At 40.9% G+C, this 14,367-nt stretch overlaps 1 pseudogene across 1 annotated transcript; it reads left to right on the plus strand.

The window, feature by feature from the left end:
* The first annotated feature begins 6,938 nt into the window (after positions 1 to 6,938).
* On the plus strand, positions 6,939 to 7,555 carry LOC106995957 (large ribosomal subunit protein eL21 pseudogene; annotated as a pseudogene). Its single transcript, XR_003732424.2, has one exon. The product of XR_003732424.2 is annotated as a large ribosomal subunit protein eL21 pseudogene (transcript).
* The last annotated feature ends 6,812 nt before the right edge of the window (positions 7,556 to 14,367 follow it).

The raw sequence follows: 14,367 nt of genomic DNA on the forward strand, positions 1-14,367 counted from the left end.
TGAGGAATCGCCATACTGTTTTCCATAATGGTTGAACTAGTTTACAATCCCACCAACAGTGTAAAAGTGTTCCTATTTCTCCACATCCTCTCCAGCACCTGTTGTTTCCTGACTTTTTAATGATCGCCATTCTAACTGGTGTGAGATGGTATCTCATTGTGGTTTTGATTTGCATTTCTCTGATGGCCAGTGATGATGAGCATTTTTTCATGTGTCTGTTGGCTGTATGAATGTCTTCTTTTGAGAAATGTCTGTTCATATCCTTTGCCCACTTTTTGATGGGGTTGTTTGTTTTTTTCTTGTAAATTTGTTTGAGTTCTTTGTAGGTTCTGGATATTAGCCCTTTGTCAGATGAGTAGATTGCAAAAATTTTCTCCCATTCTGTAGGTTGCCTGTTCACTCTGATGGTAGTTTCTTTTGCTGTGCAGAAGCTCTTTAGTTTAATGAGATCCCATTTGTCAATTTTGGCTTTTGTTGCTGTTGCTTTTGGTGTTTTAGACATGAAGTCTTTGCCCATGCCTATGTCCTGAATGGTACTACCTAGGTTTTCCTCTAGGGTTTTTATGGTATTAGGTCTAACATTTAAGTCTCTAATCCATCTTGAATTAATTTTCCTATAAGGAGTAAGGAAAGGATCCAGTTTCAGCTTTCTACTTACGGCTAGCCAATTTTCCCAGCACCATTTATTAAATAGGGAATCCTTTCCCCATTTCTTGTTTCTCTCAGGTTTGTCAAAGATCAGATGGCTGTAGATGTGTGGTATTATTTCTGAGGACTCTGTTCTGTTCCATTGGTCTATATCTCTGTTTTGGTACCAGTACCATGCTGTTTTGGTTACTGTGAAATCAAAGAGGACACAAACAAATGGAAGAACATACCATGCTCATGGATAGGAAGAATCAATATCGTGAAAATGGCCATACTGCCCAAGGTAATTTATAGATTCAATGCCATCCCCATCAAGCTACCAACGAGTTTCTTCACAGAATTGGAAAAAACTGCTTTAAAGTTCATATGGAACCAAAAAAGAGCCCGCATCTCCAAGACAATCCTAAGTCAAAAGAACAAAGCTGGAGGCATCACGCTACCTGACTTCAAACTATACTACAAGGCTACAGTAATTTTTGTATTTTTAGTAGAGACGGAGTTTCGCCATGTTGCCCAGGCTGGTCTTGAACTCCTGACCTCAAGCGATCCTCTTGCCTTGGCCTCCCAAAGTGCTGGGATTATGGCATGAGCCACCGCACTGGGCCTCAATATCTTGTAATTAAAAACAAATTTTTTTGGTATATCTCTTGAGTCAATTGTTTGTCTCTTGCCTCCCAGCTCCATTTTTTCCCCCTTCTTTGAGTTCCTTTGCAGCACAATAGTGGGAAGTGTGCCTGTAAACTATGCTTCCCAGACTTCTTTCCCAGCTGGCTTACAATTCAACATACAGATAGATTCTTAACTTTATACAAGTTGGGGTGATGGTCATGCTTTGCAAGCTCTAAAACATGGTGCCAGAATTTCTAACAGCTGCAGTAGCAGAGCATGCTCCAACAGCCTCAGCGACCAGCACACCTGGGCTCTATGTAGCACCATCTTTCATTAAATTCCTCCAGCTGAAGGTATAATAATAGCTCCCTACAATTACATGTATTTCTTTTTTACCCTTTTTGTTTCTTCAATCCTTCCCATAATTTTGTAACCACATCTCTAAATTAAATTTCCTCTGTTTGAAATATCTATACTGGTTTCTGCTTTCCTGTATGGATGCTAACCAATACAATTTTGAGCTAATCATAATTCTATGAGTCATAACCAGGGATCCACTGCCCTGAAAATCACTGTTTCTCTATCACAAAGCATGCCTAAAATTTGAGACGTAAATTTACTGCTTTGCAGGAGGTAACAACGAATAACTTCTGCCCATATCACCTCTGTTTTATTTAGCATTTGCTTTTTTGCAAGGAACTGAAATTCACTGAAATTATTGATAATAAAGAAGATTTTAAAATTATTTATTATTACTAATATAATAAAAAGGGATTGTGCTAGTTATTTTTATATGTATGGACTGGAACTGAAACTGGTTCCGTCACTCTGTCAGAAGCAATGTAGTTCTAGAAATTTATTGTTCTTTTTCCTCAAGGGCCACATGAGCACTCTTATGAAGAGCATTTACTCCATCTCCTCCTATTGACACTTTTTTTTTTTTGAGGTGGAGCCTCGCTCTCTCTCCCAGGCTGAAGTGCAGTGGCATGATCTCAGCTCACTGCAACCTCTGCCTCCCAGGTTCAAGCGATTCTCCTGCTTCAGCCTCCCCAGTAACTGGTATTCCAGGCACCTGCCAGCATGCCTGGCTAATTTTCTGAATTTTTAGTAGAGACAAGGTTTCACCCTGTTTTCCAGGCTGGTCTTGAACTCCTGACCTCAAGTGATCTGCCCGCCTCAGTCTCCCAAAGTGCTGGGATTACAGGTGTGAGCCACTATGCCTGGCTGACACTTGCTTATTCTTTCATGCAACTCTTTATACTTTTTCTAACCTCATAGTTTCTCCATATTTACTGTTTCTGTTTCCTAATAGTATAGGCTCCACCTGATCCCTATAATTATCAAATCTGTTGGATCCTCTAGTATTTCCCAATTCAAAAATCTGGAAGAAATAAATCTGATTGGCCCACCAATACTCTCTTGGGAAGGAAATGCCATAGATCTTGGACTATCCTGGGTATTGGGTACCCTTGGGTCAGAGACTGCCTGAGGTCAAAGTAGCTATGCTCTGGGATAGCAGGAAGAGTACTTGTTTCATGACCTAAATAAAGCCTAATGACTTGTTTTACATCAGGGGCAGAAACAATGTTGACATGTCCAATGCAAACCTCAAAAGACTATTACCTTTCCTGCCACGCATTCACACAGCCACACAGAACCCAAGTTGAATATTGGTATGGTTTAGCTGTGTCCCTACCCAAATCTTATCTTGAATTGTAGCTCCCATAATTCCCAAGTGTTGTGGGAGAAACCCGGTGGGAGATAACTGAATTGTGGAGACAGTTTCCCCCACACTGTTCTCGTGGTAGTGAATAAGTCTCACGAGATCTGGTAGTTTCATAAGGGGAAACCCCTTTCACTGGGTTCTCATTGTCTCTTTGCCTGCTGCTATGTAAGACGCACCTTTTGCCTTCTGCCATGATTATGAGGCCTCCCTAGCGATGTGTAACCGTGAGTCTATTAAACCTCTTTTTTTTTTTTTTTTTGTAAACTACCCAGTCTCAGGTATGTCTTTATCAGCAGTGTGAGGACAGACTAATACAAGTACTGTGTTTTGTGATTCTCTTTCCTTTAAGGTCTGTGTGTTAACAGGTATAAGAACCTCATGGAGGCACATGGGGATTATTTTCTCTGAACCATTAACCATGTTAGGAAATGTTCTAGATCTTATGTCCCAACAAATATAACATGGACTGCACATATTAGATACTAAATGTATTAGGTACATGGAATAGTTTAAAAATAAAAAACACAGGTAAATCCAGGTTCAAAATAACTTTAAAAATAAGTTAAATAATTTATTTAAATGTTTTTTAAAAAAATAAATATCTCAGACGTGGTGGCTCATGTCTGTAATTCCAGCACTTTGGGAGGCCAAGGCAGGCAGATTTCTTGAGCCCAGGAGTTCAAGATCAGCCTGGGCAACATGACAAAATACTATCTCTACTAAAAATAAAAAAAATTAGCTGGACATAGTGGTATGTGCCTATCGTCCCAGCTACCTAGGAGCCTGAGGTGGGAGGATCACCTGAGCCAGAGAGGTCAAAGTTGCAGTGAGCCGTGATCACACTACTGTACTCCAGCCTGGGTAACATAGCCACACCCTGTCTCAGGAAAAAAAAAAAAAAAGCAAGAAAGAAAAAAGAACAAAACTCTGTATATGTGAAGCCACATATAAGAAATGTACAATAGTCACCCCCATTGATGTTTATATTCTAATTTAAAGGGGAGATATACAAAATAAATGATTAAATGATATATTTATATGAGATAGCTAAGGGTCTCATATTGAATCAGGTTTTTAAAAATGAACTGTATCATGTATAGAAGATATGCATGATATCCTTAAAACCTCTTAAAAGAAGCTCTGAAAAAAAACAACTGATTACATGTATCCCATTGTTTATTTTCAAAAGTTTCAAAGTACCAAAAGAATTCTAGATGTGCAGAATCGTACATATTCCACTCAGATGGACCACCTAATACTCCTCTATAAGTCTTTCCCTCCTGTCACCTCGTTACTCATGCAGGATTCCCTTCCTTGATCTTCATGCATGTCTCTAAATACACTCCCGCCCAGTGCATTTTTAGTTCCTCCTTTCCTGATACCCTTTTGGTTAACTCTGGTGTCACTCCCTCATATCCATTCTTGCTTCCTGGACTGCCTTAGACTATTCCTCTTTTACTTTCATTTTAGTTTTTCTGCACTTTACCCCACCCAGTGGCTGGTTTGTGATACAAAGTATTGGTGGATGCCTGAGAAACTGAAAATTGTTCCAAAAGATGTGAAGATGATCAATCTGAAACCAATCCATGTTTAAAATACAGCTTCTGAGCCAAGTCTAAAGAGACCTGTTAAAGATACTGACTGAGGCTATGAACTTAAAAGTCAAAATCCCATGCAAAGCATGGATTCCATGTCTTGTGTTGATTTAGGAGACCTTTGTTTAGATCATTTCCTCCATACTCTCCTTTAGAATTTCACTTGTAAAAATAAATGTCACAAAATCTAAAATAAAGATCACTAGACTACATTTCAATTCCACCATGCCGCTTCCCCTTCAACTCCAGGCTATTCATTTTCTAAAAATTCTTCTGTTTTATGCTGCTTAGAAGAATAAAGGCTTTTTGACCATTTTCAGCATTTTTCTTTGCTTTTAATCAATATTTGATTTTTTTTTTTCCTTCTCTCGTGCCTTCATGCCTCTCCTGGCACATTGACATACCCTGTTTGTTGTCTCCTTTATTTTTTTTGTTTAATCTGAAGAGAAAAGGTGGCTTCTTTTGCCAGTAATGTAAATCCAACTTCCTGATTATTCAACTGAGATCAATTTCTGCCTGGGAGACTGAACATACTACATTCATGAGGCTGCACGTCTGTCAATAGGAGTGAGATGGGCAATCTGTAAAGCAGCAAACAGCCAGCATGGGGACCAAAGGCACGCACAGGCCCACTAGGAGCCAGCCTTCACCTGCTGCTTTCCCAGTCTTCCCCCTAGAGGTGTAGGCTGTTTACATATTCTTCAAACCCTCAGAAATTGCCCATAATCTAAACGTACAAATCTGCTAATCAAACACAATGGCACTAGAAAGGACTTTCACAGGAGTGACTGGGTGTTTTGTCTGTAGGCATTATACTGTGTCACTTTCAGGATGGCAGGATTTGAGCTAAAGGGAAGTATACTGACTGGCGTGAGGACAGGATTTGGGTCAAGAGCCTCTTCGTGGATGGCAGAGAGCATGGGAAGTGCCATGAAAGAGAAAGCTGAGAGGACAGGAACACTTGCTTTTTGGTACCTGCCCCTCAGGGACCTCCTGACTGGGGCTCTTGGGCAAGTCACTGAAATGGGAAGCAGAGAACTTAAGCACTTAGAAATGTGTTCGTGTACAAAGACCTCATATTTATTTATCTCTTTATTCCTTTAAGTACTTACTGAGCACCTACTATGTGGCATTGTCCTAGACATTAGAGATCAAACGATGAATAAAGTGAGGATCATTCCCTTCCTTGTGGTGATTATAGTGCAGTAGAGAAGACAGACAATAAATAAGTATAAAAACATAATTTTACCTATGTCTCAAGAAGAGGGAAAAAGCAGCATAAGTAAATATAGAAAGACAAGGTGGGGGCAGTTATTTAAGAAATGGTTGCCAAGAAACCCCTCCCTGGGAGGGGGCACTTGAGTAATGAACTGAAGATAGAAGTAACTATGCACTTATCTAGGAAAAGAACATTCCATAGGTAGAACTAAAAAGGGCATAAGGCAGATATATGCTTGTGTACAGGAGCCACAAGATATGAGTGTGCATGAACATAAGGAAGTGTGAGAAAAAAATTAAATAAAGAAGCAAAGGACAGAAGAGAAGAGCCTTGTAGACCCTGGTAAAGAGTTTGGATTTTATTCTGACAGAGTTGAGAAACCATTAAATGTCATAGCATGGAGGCATTGAGATAAGGATGAGGGTAGTGATCATGGTGAATGTAATATTCAGTAAGTGCCAGATCTGGCTCCATCTCTGTAAAATGGGGCCATATGAGAGCCTTACCCCCTGGCCTTTTTGATGATTAAATGATACTGCATGCAAAGCTTTTGAAATAGTGCTCAATAAGAGTTATTATAGTTCCTGTTATGATCAACAGGGACCAGGCTATTTGTGCTCACCATTTCAACCCCATGTTGACCCCCAAGTATATTTCAAATACAAATATTTTAATCAGAATTATGCTAACATCAATAAATTTTTGTGGAGAAAGTATTTTTTACAGTGAACTCCATTAAGCCAATTTAATTCCTTAATCAATGTTCCATATTGCACAATTTAATCATTTATAATTTTTCCCATTTTCATTAGCATTATTTCTTTTCCATTTCAATTTTATGGCAAGATTTGAAATATCCCTAAAGTTTAAATGATGGAGTCAAATAGCGTTTCAATTTGGTGTGGTTTAAATATCCTGCTACTTAAGAATTCTGCATCTCAAGGAAGTTAACTGACTTGCCCAAAGACAAACAGCAGGTAATTTACAGAGGTGAGATCCCAACCTAAGCCCTTCTAATTGTGGTACTATGATCTTTCACCATGGTACTTTTCTGGAATAAAAGACAGAGAGAATAGAATAATACTAATAACCCCCTACCAGGGTTAATGTGATGCTTAATTGACATAATAAATGAGAAAAGCCTTTCGGCCGGAACCGCCATCTTCCAGTAATTTGCCAAAATGACGAACACAAAGGGAAAGAGGAGAGGCACCCGATATATGTTCTCTAGGCCTTTTAGAAAACATGGAGTTGTTCCTTTGGCCACGTATATGCGAATCTATAAGAAAGGTGATATCGTAGACATCAAGGGAATGGGTACCGTTCAAAAAGGAATGCCCCATAAGTGTTACCATGGCAAAACTGGGAGAGTCTACAACGTTACCCAGCATGCTGTTGGCATTGTTGTAAACAAACAAACATTGTTGTAAACAATCTCTTGGCAAGATTCTTGCCAAGAGAATTAATGTACTTATTGAGCACATTAAGCATTCTAAGAGCAGAGATAGCTTCCTGAAACGCGTGAAGGAAAATGATCAGAAAAAGAAAGAAGCCAAAGAGAAAGGTACCTGGGTTCAACTGAAGCGCCAGCCTGCTCCACCCAGAGAAGCACACTTTGTGAGAACCAATGGGAAGGAGCCTGAGCTGCTGGAACCTATTCCCTATGAATTCATGGCATAATAGGTGTTAAAAAAAAATAAATAAAAGACCTCTGGGCTAAAAAATAAAAATAAAAAAATAAAATAAATGAGAAAGTACTTTTTGAAACTATGAAGCACTGTTATTGCTAATAATAACAATAAAAATAAGACCCATTTCTGGGTTTAGAAGAGTACAGTGAATTAGTTTATTGCTAGCTGAGTGCATTCAGCTAGATCAAGGAGTTTCATTTCCTAAATGTCTCAATTTGTCAAATGTATCACGAACCCACTTCAGCATATCCTAAGAGCCTCCACCAAGAAGGAGGATAGAGTTGGGAGCCTGTTGGGATTTTGCTCAAAATCAGAGAAAAATTGACTACAGTGGCAGAGGTGGTCTTTGAGAGGATCTTGGATCTCTAAAACAACCTCAGTTAGTGCTGGTAAAGTCCAACTGGGGCCCGTTGTCTGTTAAAGAGGGTCTAATTCAAGGCTTTAAAGAGATGATGGTTCTTAGCATAAGGGCCATTCAGTAGTAGTCCTTCTTTGAGCGCTTAATATCTTGAGGCACTGTGCTATAGACCAATGGTATGAAAAGACACTGTCTCAACCTGAAGAAGCTCACAGCTTGCTAGGGAAGATAGGCATGCTAAAAACACAAACATGATCTAATATAAAACTACAGTGGAGGCAGAGGGGAGGAACATCCACCCCAATATGAGAAGACTTCCTACAGGAAGACTTCCTTGATGATAATTTCAAGGACAATTAGGAGTAATCAGGTAGACAAGTTGGAAAGTACATTCCAGGGTAACGAAATACTCAAAGGGATAGTGATGAAACAGATTGGTGCTTCCAAGGGAACATATGTATGGCTTGGGTGAAGAGGGAATGAGGCAGGTGAGGTCAGGAAGGGCTCAGGTACAAGAGGAGTAAGCAGATAAGTCAAGGAAAGGGGCTGAGTGCAGGTCTCTGCAAAGGAGGGTGGAGGTCAGAAAAGTATACCCATGCCTCAGGGAGAGAGATGAGCAGGGGCCCAGTCTGTTCAGAAGCCACTGTAGGCACTGACGGGTGGGACAGAGACCAAAGCCAAAGGTCACTGAAATAAGAATGAGTTAGATAGATAAAGGAGATGTTGCAATTGCTACTAGACTAGAAAACTAAATCCATCCCCAAACAATGGAAAAATGGACTTAAAATACCAGTTGTTTCTGAAGGCTACTCCCATGGGCATGGCTCTCAATGTATGGCCCAGGACCAAGTGGGACTGAGGCTTCAAGGACAGATTTCTTGAAAAGCGCCAGACTGAGGCTGGGACAGTTGAGGATCGATACAGCTTATATCCCAGCAGTTTGTGGGTGCTGAGAAATGAGGTCATTGTTATCAGCACCATGCTCTAACCAACTGAGCTAACCAGCTGTCCATGAGATCATTGTTGACTCATGTATTAGTTCATTATCCTGCTGCTATGAAGGAATACCTGAGATTGGGTAATTCATAATAAAAGAGGTTTAATTGGCTCATGCTTCTGCAAGCTGTACAGCAAGCATGGCACTGGCAACTGCTCGGCTACTGGGAAGGCTTCAGGGAACATAATCACGGTGGAAGGCAAAGAAGGAGCGAGAACTTCACATGGACACAGCAGGGAAAGAGAGCAGGAGAAAGAGAGAGAGAGAAGGAGGAGGTGCCACACACCTTTAAAGGACAAGATCTTTTTTTTGTTTGTTTTTGAGACAGAGTCTCGCTCTGTCACCCAGGCTGGAGTGCAGTGGCGCGATCGCGGCTCACGGCAAGCTCCGCCTCCTGGGTTCACACCATTCTCCTGCCTCAGTCTCCGGAGTAGCTGGGACTACAGGCGCCCGCCACCACGTCCAGCTAATTTTTTGTATTTTGTTTAGTAGAGACGGGGTTTCACCATGTTAACCAGGATGGTCTCGATCTCCTGACCTCATGATCCGCCTGCCTTGGCCTCCCAAAGTGCTGGGATTACAGGCATGAGCCACCGTGCCCCGCCAAAAGACAAGATCTTGTGATAACTCACTCACTATCACAAGAATAGCACCAAGGGGATGGTAATAAACCATTAAGGAAAATCCACCTCCATGATCCAATCACTTCCCACTAGGCCCCACCTCCAACCCTGGTAATTACAATTATACAGATTTGCTGGAGACACAGATCCAAACCATATCGTTTTCACCCTGGCCCCCTACAAATCTCATGTCCTCCTCCCACTGCACAATAAAGTCATGCCTTTCCAACAGCCCCTCAACGTCTTAACTCATTCTAGCATTAACTCAAATGTCCAAGTTCAAAGTTTCATCTGAGACAAGGTAAGTCCCATCCACCTATGAGCCTATAAATAAAAAACAAGTTAGTTACCTCCAAGATACAATGGAGGTACTGGCATCGGGTAAACACTCCCATTCCAAAAGGGAGAAATCAGCCAAAAGGAAGGGGATACAGGCTCCATGCAAATCCAAAACTCAGCATGGCAGTCATTAAATCTTAAAGCTACAAAACAATCCCCTTTGGCTCCATGTCTCACATCCAGGGCACACTGGTGCAAGAGGAGGGCTCTCAAGGCCTTGGACAGCTTCGCCCCTGTGGGTTCGCAGAGTTCAGCTCCTGTGGCTACTCTCATGGACTGCCATTGGGTGCTTGCAGCTTTTCCAGGTGCAGATTCAGCATATCCTAAAAGCCTCCACTAAAAAGGAGGATACAGTTGGGAGCCTGTTGGTGGGCTCTTGGTGGATATACCATTCTGGGGTCTGGTGGCCCTCTTCTCACAGCTTTACAAGGCAGTGCCTGAGAGGGGACTCTGTGTAAGGGCTCCAACCCCACATTTCCCCTCTGCAGTGCCCTAGCAGAGGTTCTCCATTAGGTCTCTGCCTCTGCAGCAGGCTTTTCCATACATCCTCTGAAATCCAGGTGGAGACTCCCAATCCTCAACACTTGCACCGTGTGCAACTGCAGGCTTAACACCACGTGAAGCCACCAAGGCTTATGACTTGCACCCTCTGAAGCAACAGCCCGAGCTGTACCTGGGTCCCTTTGAGCCACAGCTGGATCTGGAGTGGCTGGGATGCAGGGAGCAGTGTCCTGAGCCTGTGCAGGGCAGTGGGAGCCCCAGGCATGGCCCATGAAATCCTGGCTGTGTCACTTATCAGCAATTGGATCTTGAACCAATTGTTTAACTTTCACGGCCTTTAGATTTTAAACCATGTAATGGGGATAGTACTTCCCTTTCAGAGTTATTGTGTGGAATATATAAAATAGTAACAGCAAATAATAGTAAGCAGTCATATTGCATGCCAGGAACATTCTGAACACTCTACATGTACTGATTCAGTTAATACTTACAACAATCTTATGAGGTATGTACTATTATCTCCCCTTTAAAGATAAGAAAACTGAGGTACATAGAGGTTAACTAATTTGATCAAATTTATTCAATCAGTAAACAACAAGGCTGAGATTTAAACTCAGGCATTTTGAGCCCAGAATCTATGCCCCAAATTGCTTTGTATGGGACCAAGGAAGAGGTCAACAGATAATAGTCATTATTTTGCTGCTGTTGTGGTTGTTATAAGGTCAAATCCATGTGATCTGAGGACACTAAAATAGAACCGTGCCTCCAAGTGTTCAATTATATGGTTGGGGTAGATTAAAACACAGGTGCTAATATTTTAAAATATTTGTTCAGCATTTACACAGAGGAAAATCTGCATGCTGGACTGGAGAGTGTGAAGAAGTTGAACCAAAGACATCAATCAATGTGTTTTCCTATCGTCCAGGACAATTCAGTCCTGGTTGCAAACTTGAGAAATTCACCAAGCAAAAGAAAAGTTCTGTTGTCATGTGCATCTCTTCTTCTTAGAGGCTGTGTGTCAACTGTCTGTTGTTCGTGTCTATGCTCATTCCAGGCATCTTGTCATCTTTCTTCCAACCACATGTCATACTGTCCCAGACAAGTATTCTGTTAAATGCCATTTATGCATCTGGTAACATTTCTAGGAGTGTGACAGTGTGCCTGATACACTTGTTGCCTGGGTAGCTGCCTAGCTGGCCTGCCGCTTAGTACAAACTGAAGTTGATCCCCAACTGAGGCCTCCAGGTAAAGTCTGAATTCATCTGAACAGTGGAAGAGGAAGGACAGCATCCAAATCCTGCCCCACCCTATACACACAGCACATTAGATTCCAGCAACTATCTCCAGTGAGGGCAGATAATTTGTCAGATTATATCGAACACAGAGTTAAAAGTTGGGGTGTTGAGAGGGGAAGTGCAGAGGAAAAGGTGGAAGATTGAGGCAACTAAGCTAGAAAGTCCTAAGCATCAGCAATTTTTCTTTTGTTAATAATCTGAAAATTTTTGGCCGAGGAACTAGAAGCCTTTATTTCATATCTCTTTCAGAGTTTAAAAATCTTCACATCTACCCGTTCCATTTGCCCAAGGAAAAGGATGCTTTAAGTGACTAAATGACAGAGACTGCTTATGTTCCTTCTTAGGGCCTGGATGTAACAATGCCAGGGCTGTCAGCAAAGCCTAAATGAGTCCATCTTTCCTAACGTGGACTTGCGGCAATTCCGTCATGGTAGTTTACATGTGTGTCATTGGATTGACTACAAAGGTTTGAATCATGTCTCTCAATGAATGAGGATTCAACCTAAAATATGAAACTGTTGTAAACTAAACAGGCTGTAAATTAAAAATTTTACTTACAGGCATTTAGAATTAATTCTCATGTGCTCAAGTATTTTCATGTTTATGCTACATTATATGATAAAAACCTATTTTTACTAACGTATTTGGCTTATTAGTAGCAATTGTCTATTAATGAACGCCAAGCTGGATATTCCTTGGAGGCAAACAGTGCACTGAATTCTCTCTATCCCAAGGTACAAACACATAGTAGATGCTCATTAAATGTTTATTGGATAATAGGAGGAATTATTGTCTTTTCTTTTGTATGCAATACATTTTCAAGTGGTTAAGTTATAATCCTTGTAAAATATTGCTATTCAGACTTTCCATGAAGTCATATTTTACTTTAAGCTATACTCTACCCTGCCAATATTTTCAAACAGTAAACTTTCATAGAATTTACACAACTGCTTCAAAACTTAGCAATTAAATTCACTTTTATTTCTATAAGAAGAGAATATAGACTTAAAGAATTTGATTAGTAAAGTTACAAGAACTCCTCCTCCAATTGATTCCATTATTGGTATTTTATAGGTAAGCTGGGGATCTTCAGGTGTGTTTATTCCCTATACAATTATCTGCCCTGTGGCACTGCTCTTTCGCAAAGGGTTAAAGCAGCTGTTTGTTCTCAGAGCATTTTGTTTTCCCCAAGATTTCCATTACTGCTATAAATTTTTCAGCGTGGCTTTTATGTAAATGCAGCAAGAAAGGCAAGACAGAAAAATTTATTTGTAAGCTTTAGGGGGGAAAATGAGGAATCTGAAACTGTTTATTGAAAATAAATGAATATGGAATGTAGAATGGAGGCCAAAGAAGAAATGAATATTTTGTCTAAGTACCACTTGAACAAACCCTCAGAGAGGCAGGTGGAGGCTAACAGGGACTGTTTCTGGGGCAACCAAGCATGCTTTTGGCTGCAGACAGGCCAAGGTCAAAACCCAAAGTCTTACTCAAAGAAGCAGTAGATCCCACTGAAAGCCAAATCCTAGGCTGGTGGTCAGAAAACTCTGAATTGGTGTGTGTCCTGTAGCAGGTCATTTGATGTCTCTACTGTCCTCGATTTGTCATAGAAACATTTCCATACCCCACCCACACTTCTGATAGGATGCTATTTTCAGTACTCCCTTGAAAGAGTAAAGTAGGTATTATTCATATCTGTATACTCAAAGACTTCACACATAGGCAGTCATTAATACATTATGTTATGTGGAAGAATTTGAGAACCTTTAAGTATGAAGTGCTTTGTCAGTACTCTGCTTTTGAATACAGGTTATCATTCAGGTATGGTGACATCAACAGATCAGGAGATGACTACCAGTGGAAAGAGTTTGCTATTCACAGATGCCAAGGAAGGTGCATGCCACATTAAGAGGTGGGGACGGGTGGGGAAGGGGACATACAGGAAGGCACCAAGGTAGCTCAGGAGGCAGAGGGAATGAAGGGAAAACATGGGCAAAAGCCTTTATTGTGGTTTCAGTGGGAAGAAATATGTGAGGCAGGATAAGAAGGCTTAGGATTGGCCCAACTGAATAATTTTAATAGGTTCTGGGGGTGAAGGACTGTTCCTATTAGTCTGGTATCTGGCCCCAGGGAGATGAGAACAGAAATAGTAGCCAGGAATGTGAGAGCCTAATAGAATAGAGGTGACTGGATTAAAGTCATGGGTTAGGGAGCAGTCCCTCCAGGACCAGCAAGTCCCCAAGATGTCAAAGCATAAGAAAACAAAAAACATTATTAATATACTTTGCATATACTCTTTTTAGGTAAACATCAAATCTATTTTACTGTATATTTTTATAGAACAAAAGTAAGGCTCAACATGATTTGAAACTGAGCCATGGTTACACGGTAGTTGGAAGGACCAAAATTGACAACTAGGTTTCTATAAATCCAAAGGGCATGTCTTCTAGTTCTGACATGCTGCCTCCTATGTCTACTGTTTCCAGTTTGGATTGCAATATACCTCTCCTAGCTACAGGCACACAGCTAACACACACACACACACACACACACACACACACACACACACACACACATTCACACACACATACTCATTCACATATCAGTGTAGAATTTCTAGACTGGCAAGATAGTTCTGACAATAACCCAAACTTTAGATTCATATGGTGGAAGGAAGATTTGCATGGGAATTAGGATATTTAGCAATTAATTCTGTTTGTCACCCATACGTTGTGGAGCTTGAAAGGCCATTTGGCCCACGGAGGC

This window comes from Macaca mulatta, chromosome 1 (assembly GCF_049350105.2).
Source record: "Macaca mulatta isolate MMU2019108-1 chromosome 1, T2T-MMU8v2.0, whole genome shotgun sequence".
Lineage (NCBI taxonomy): Eukaryota > Metazoa > Chordata > Mammalia > Primates > Cercopithecidae > Macaca > Macaca mulatta.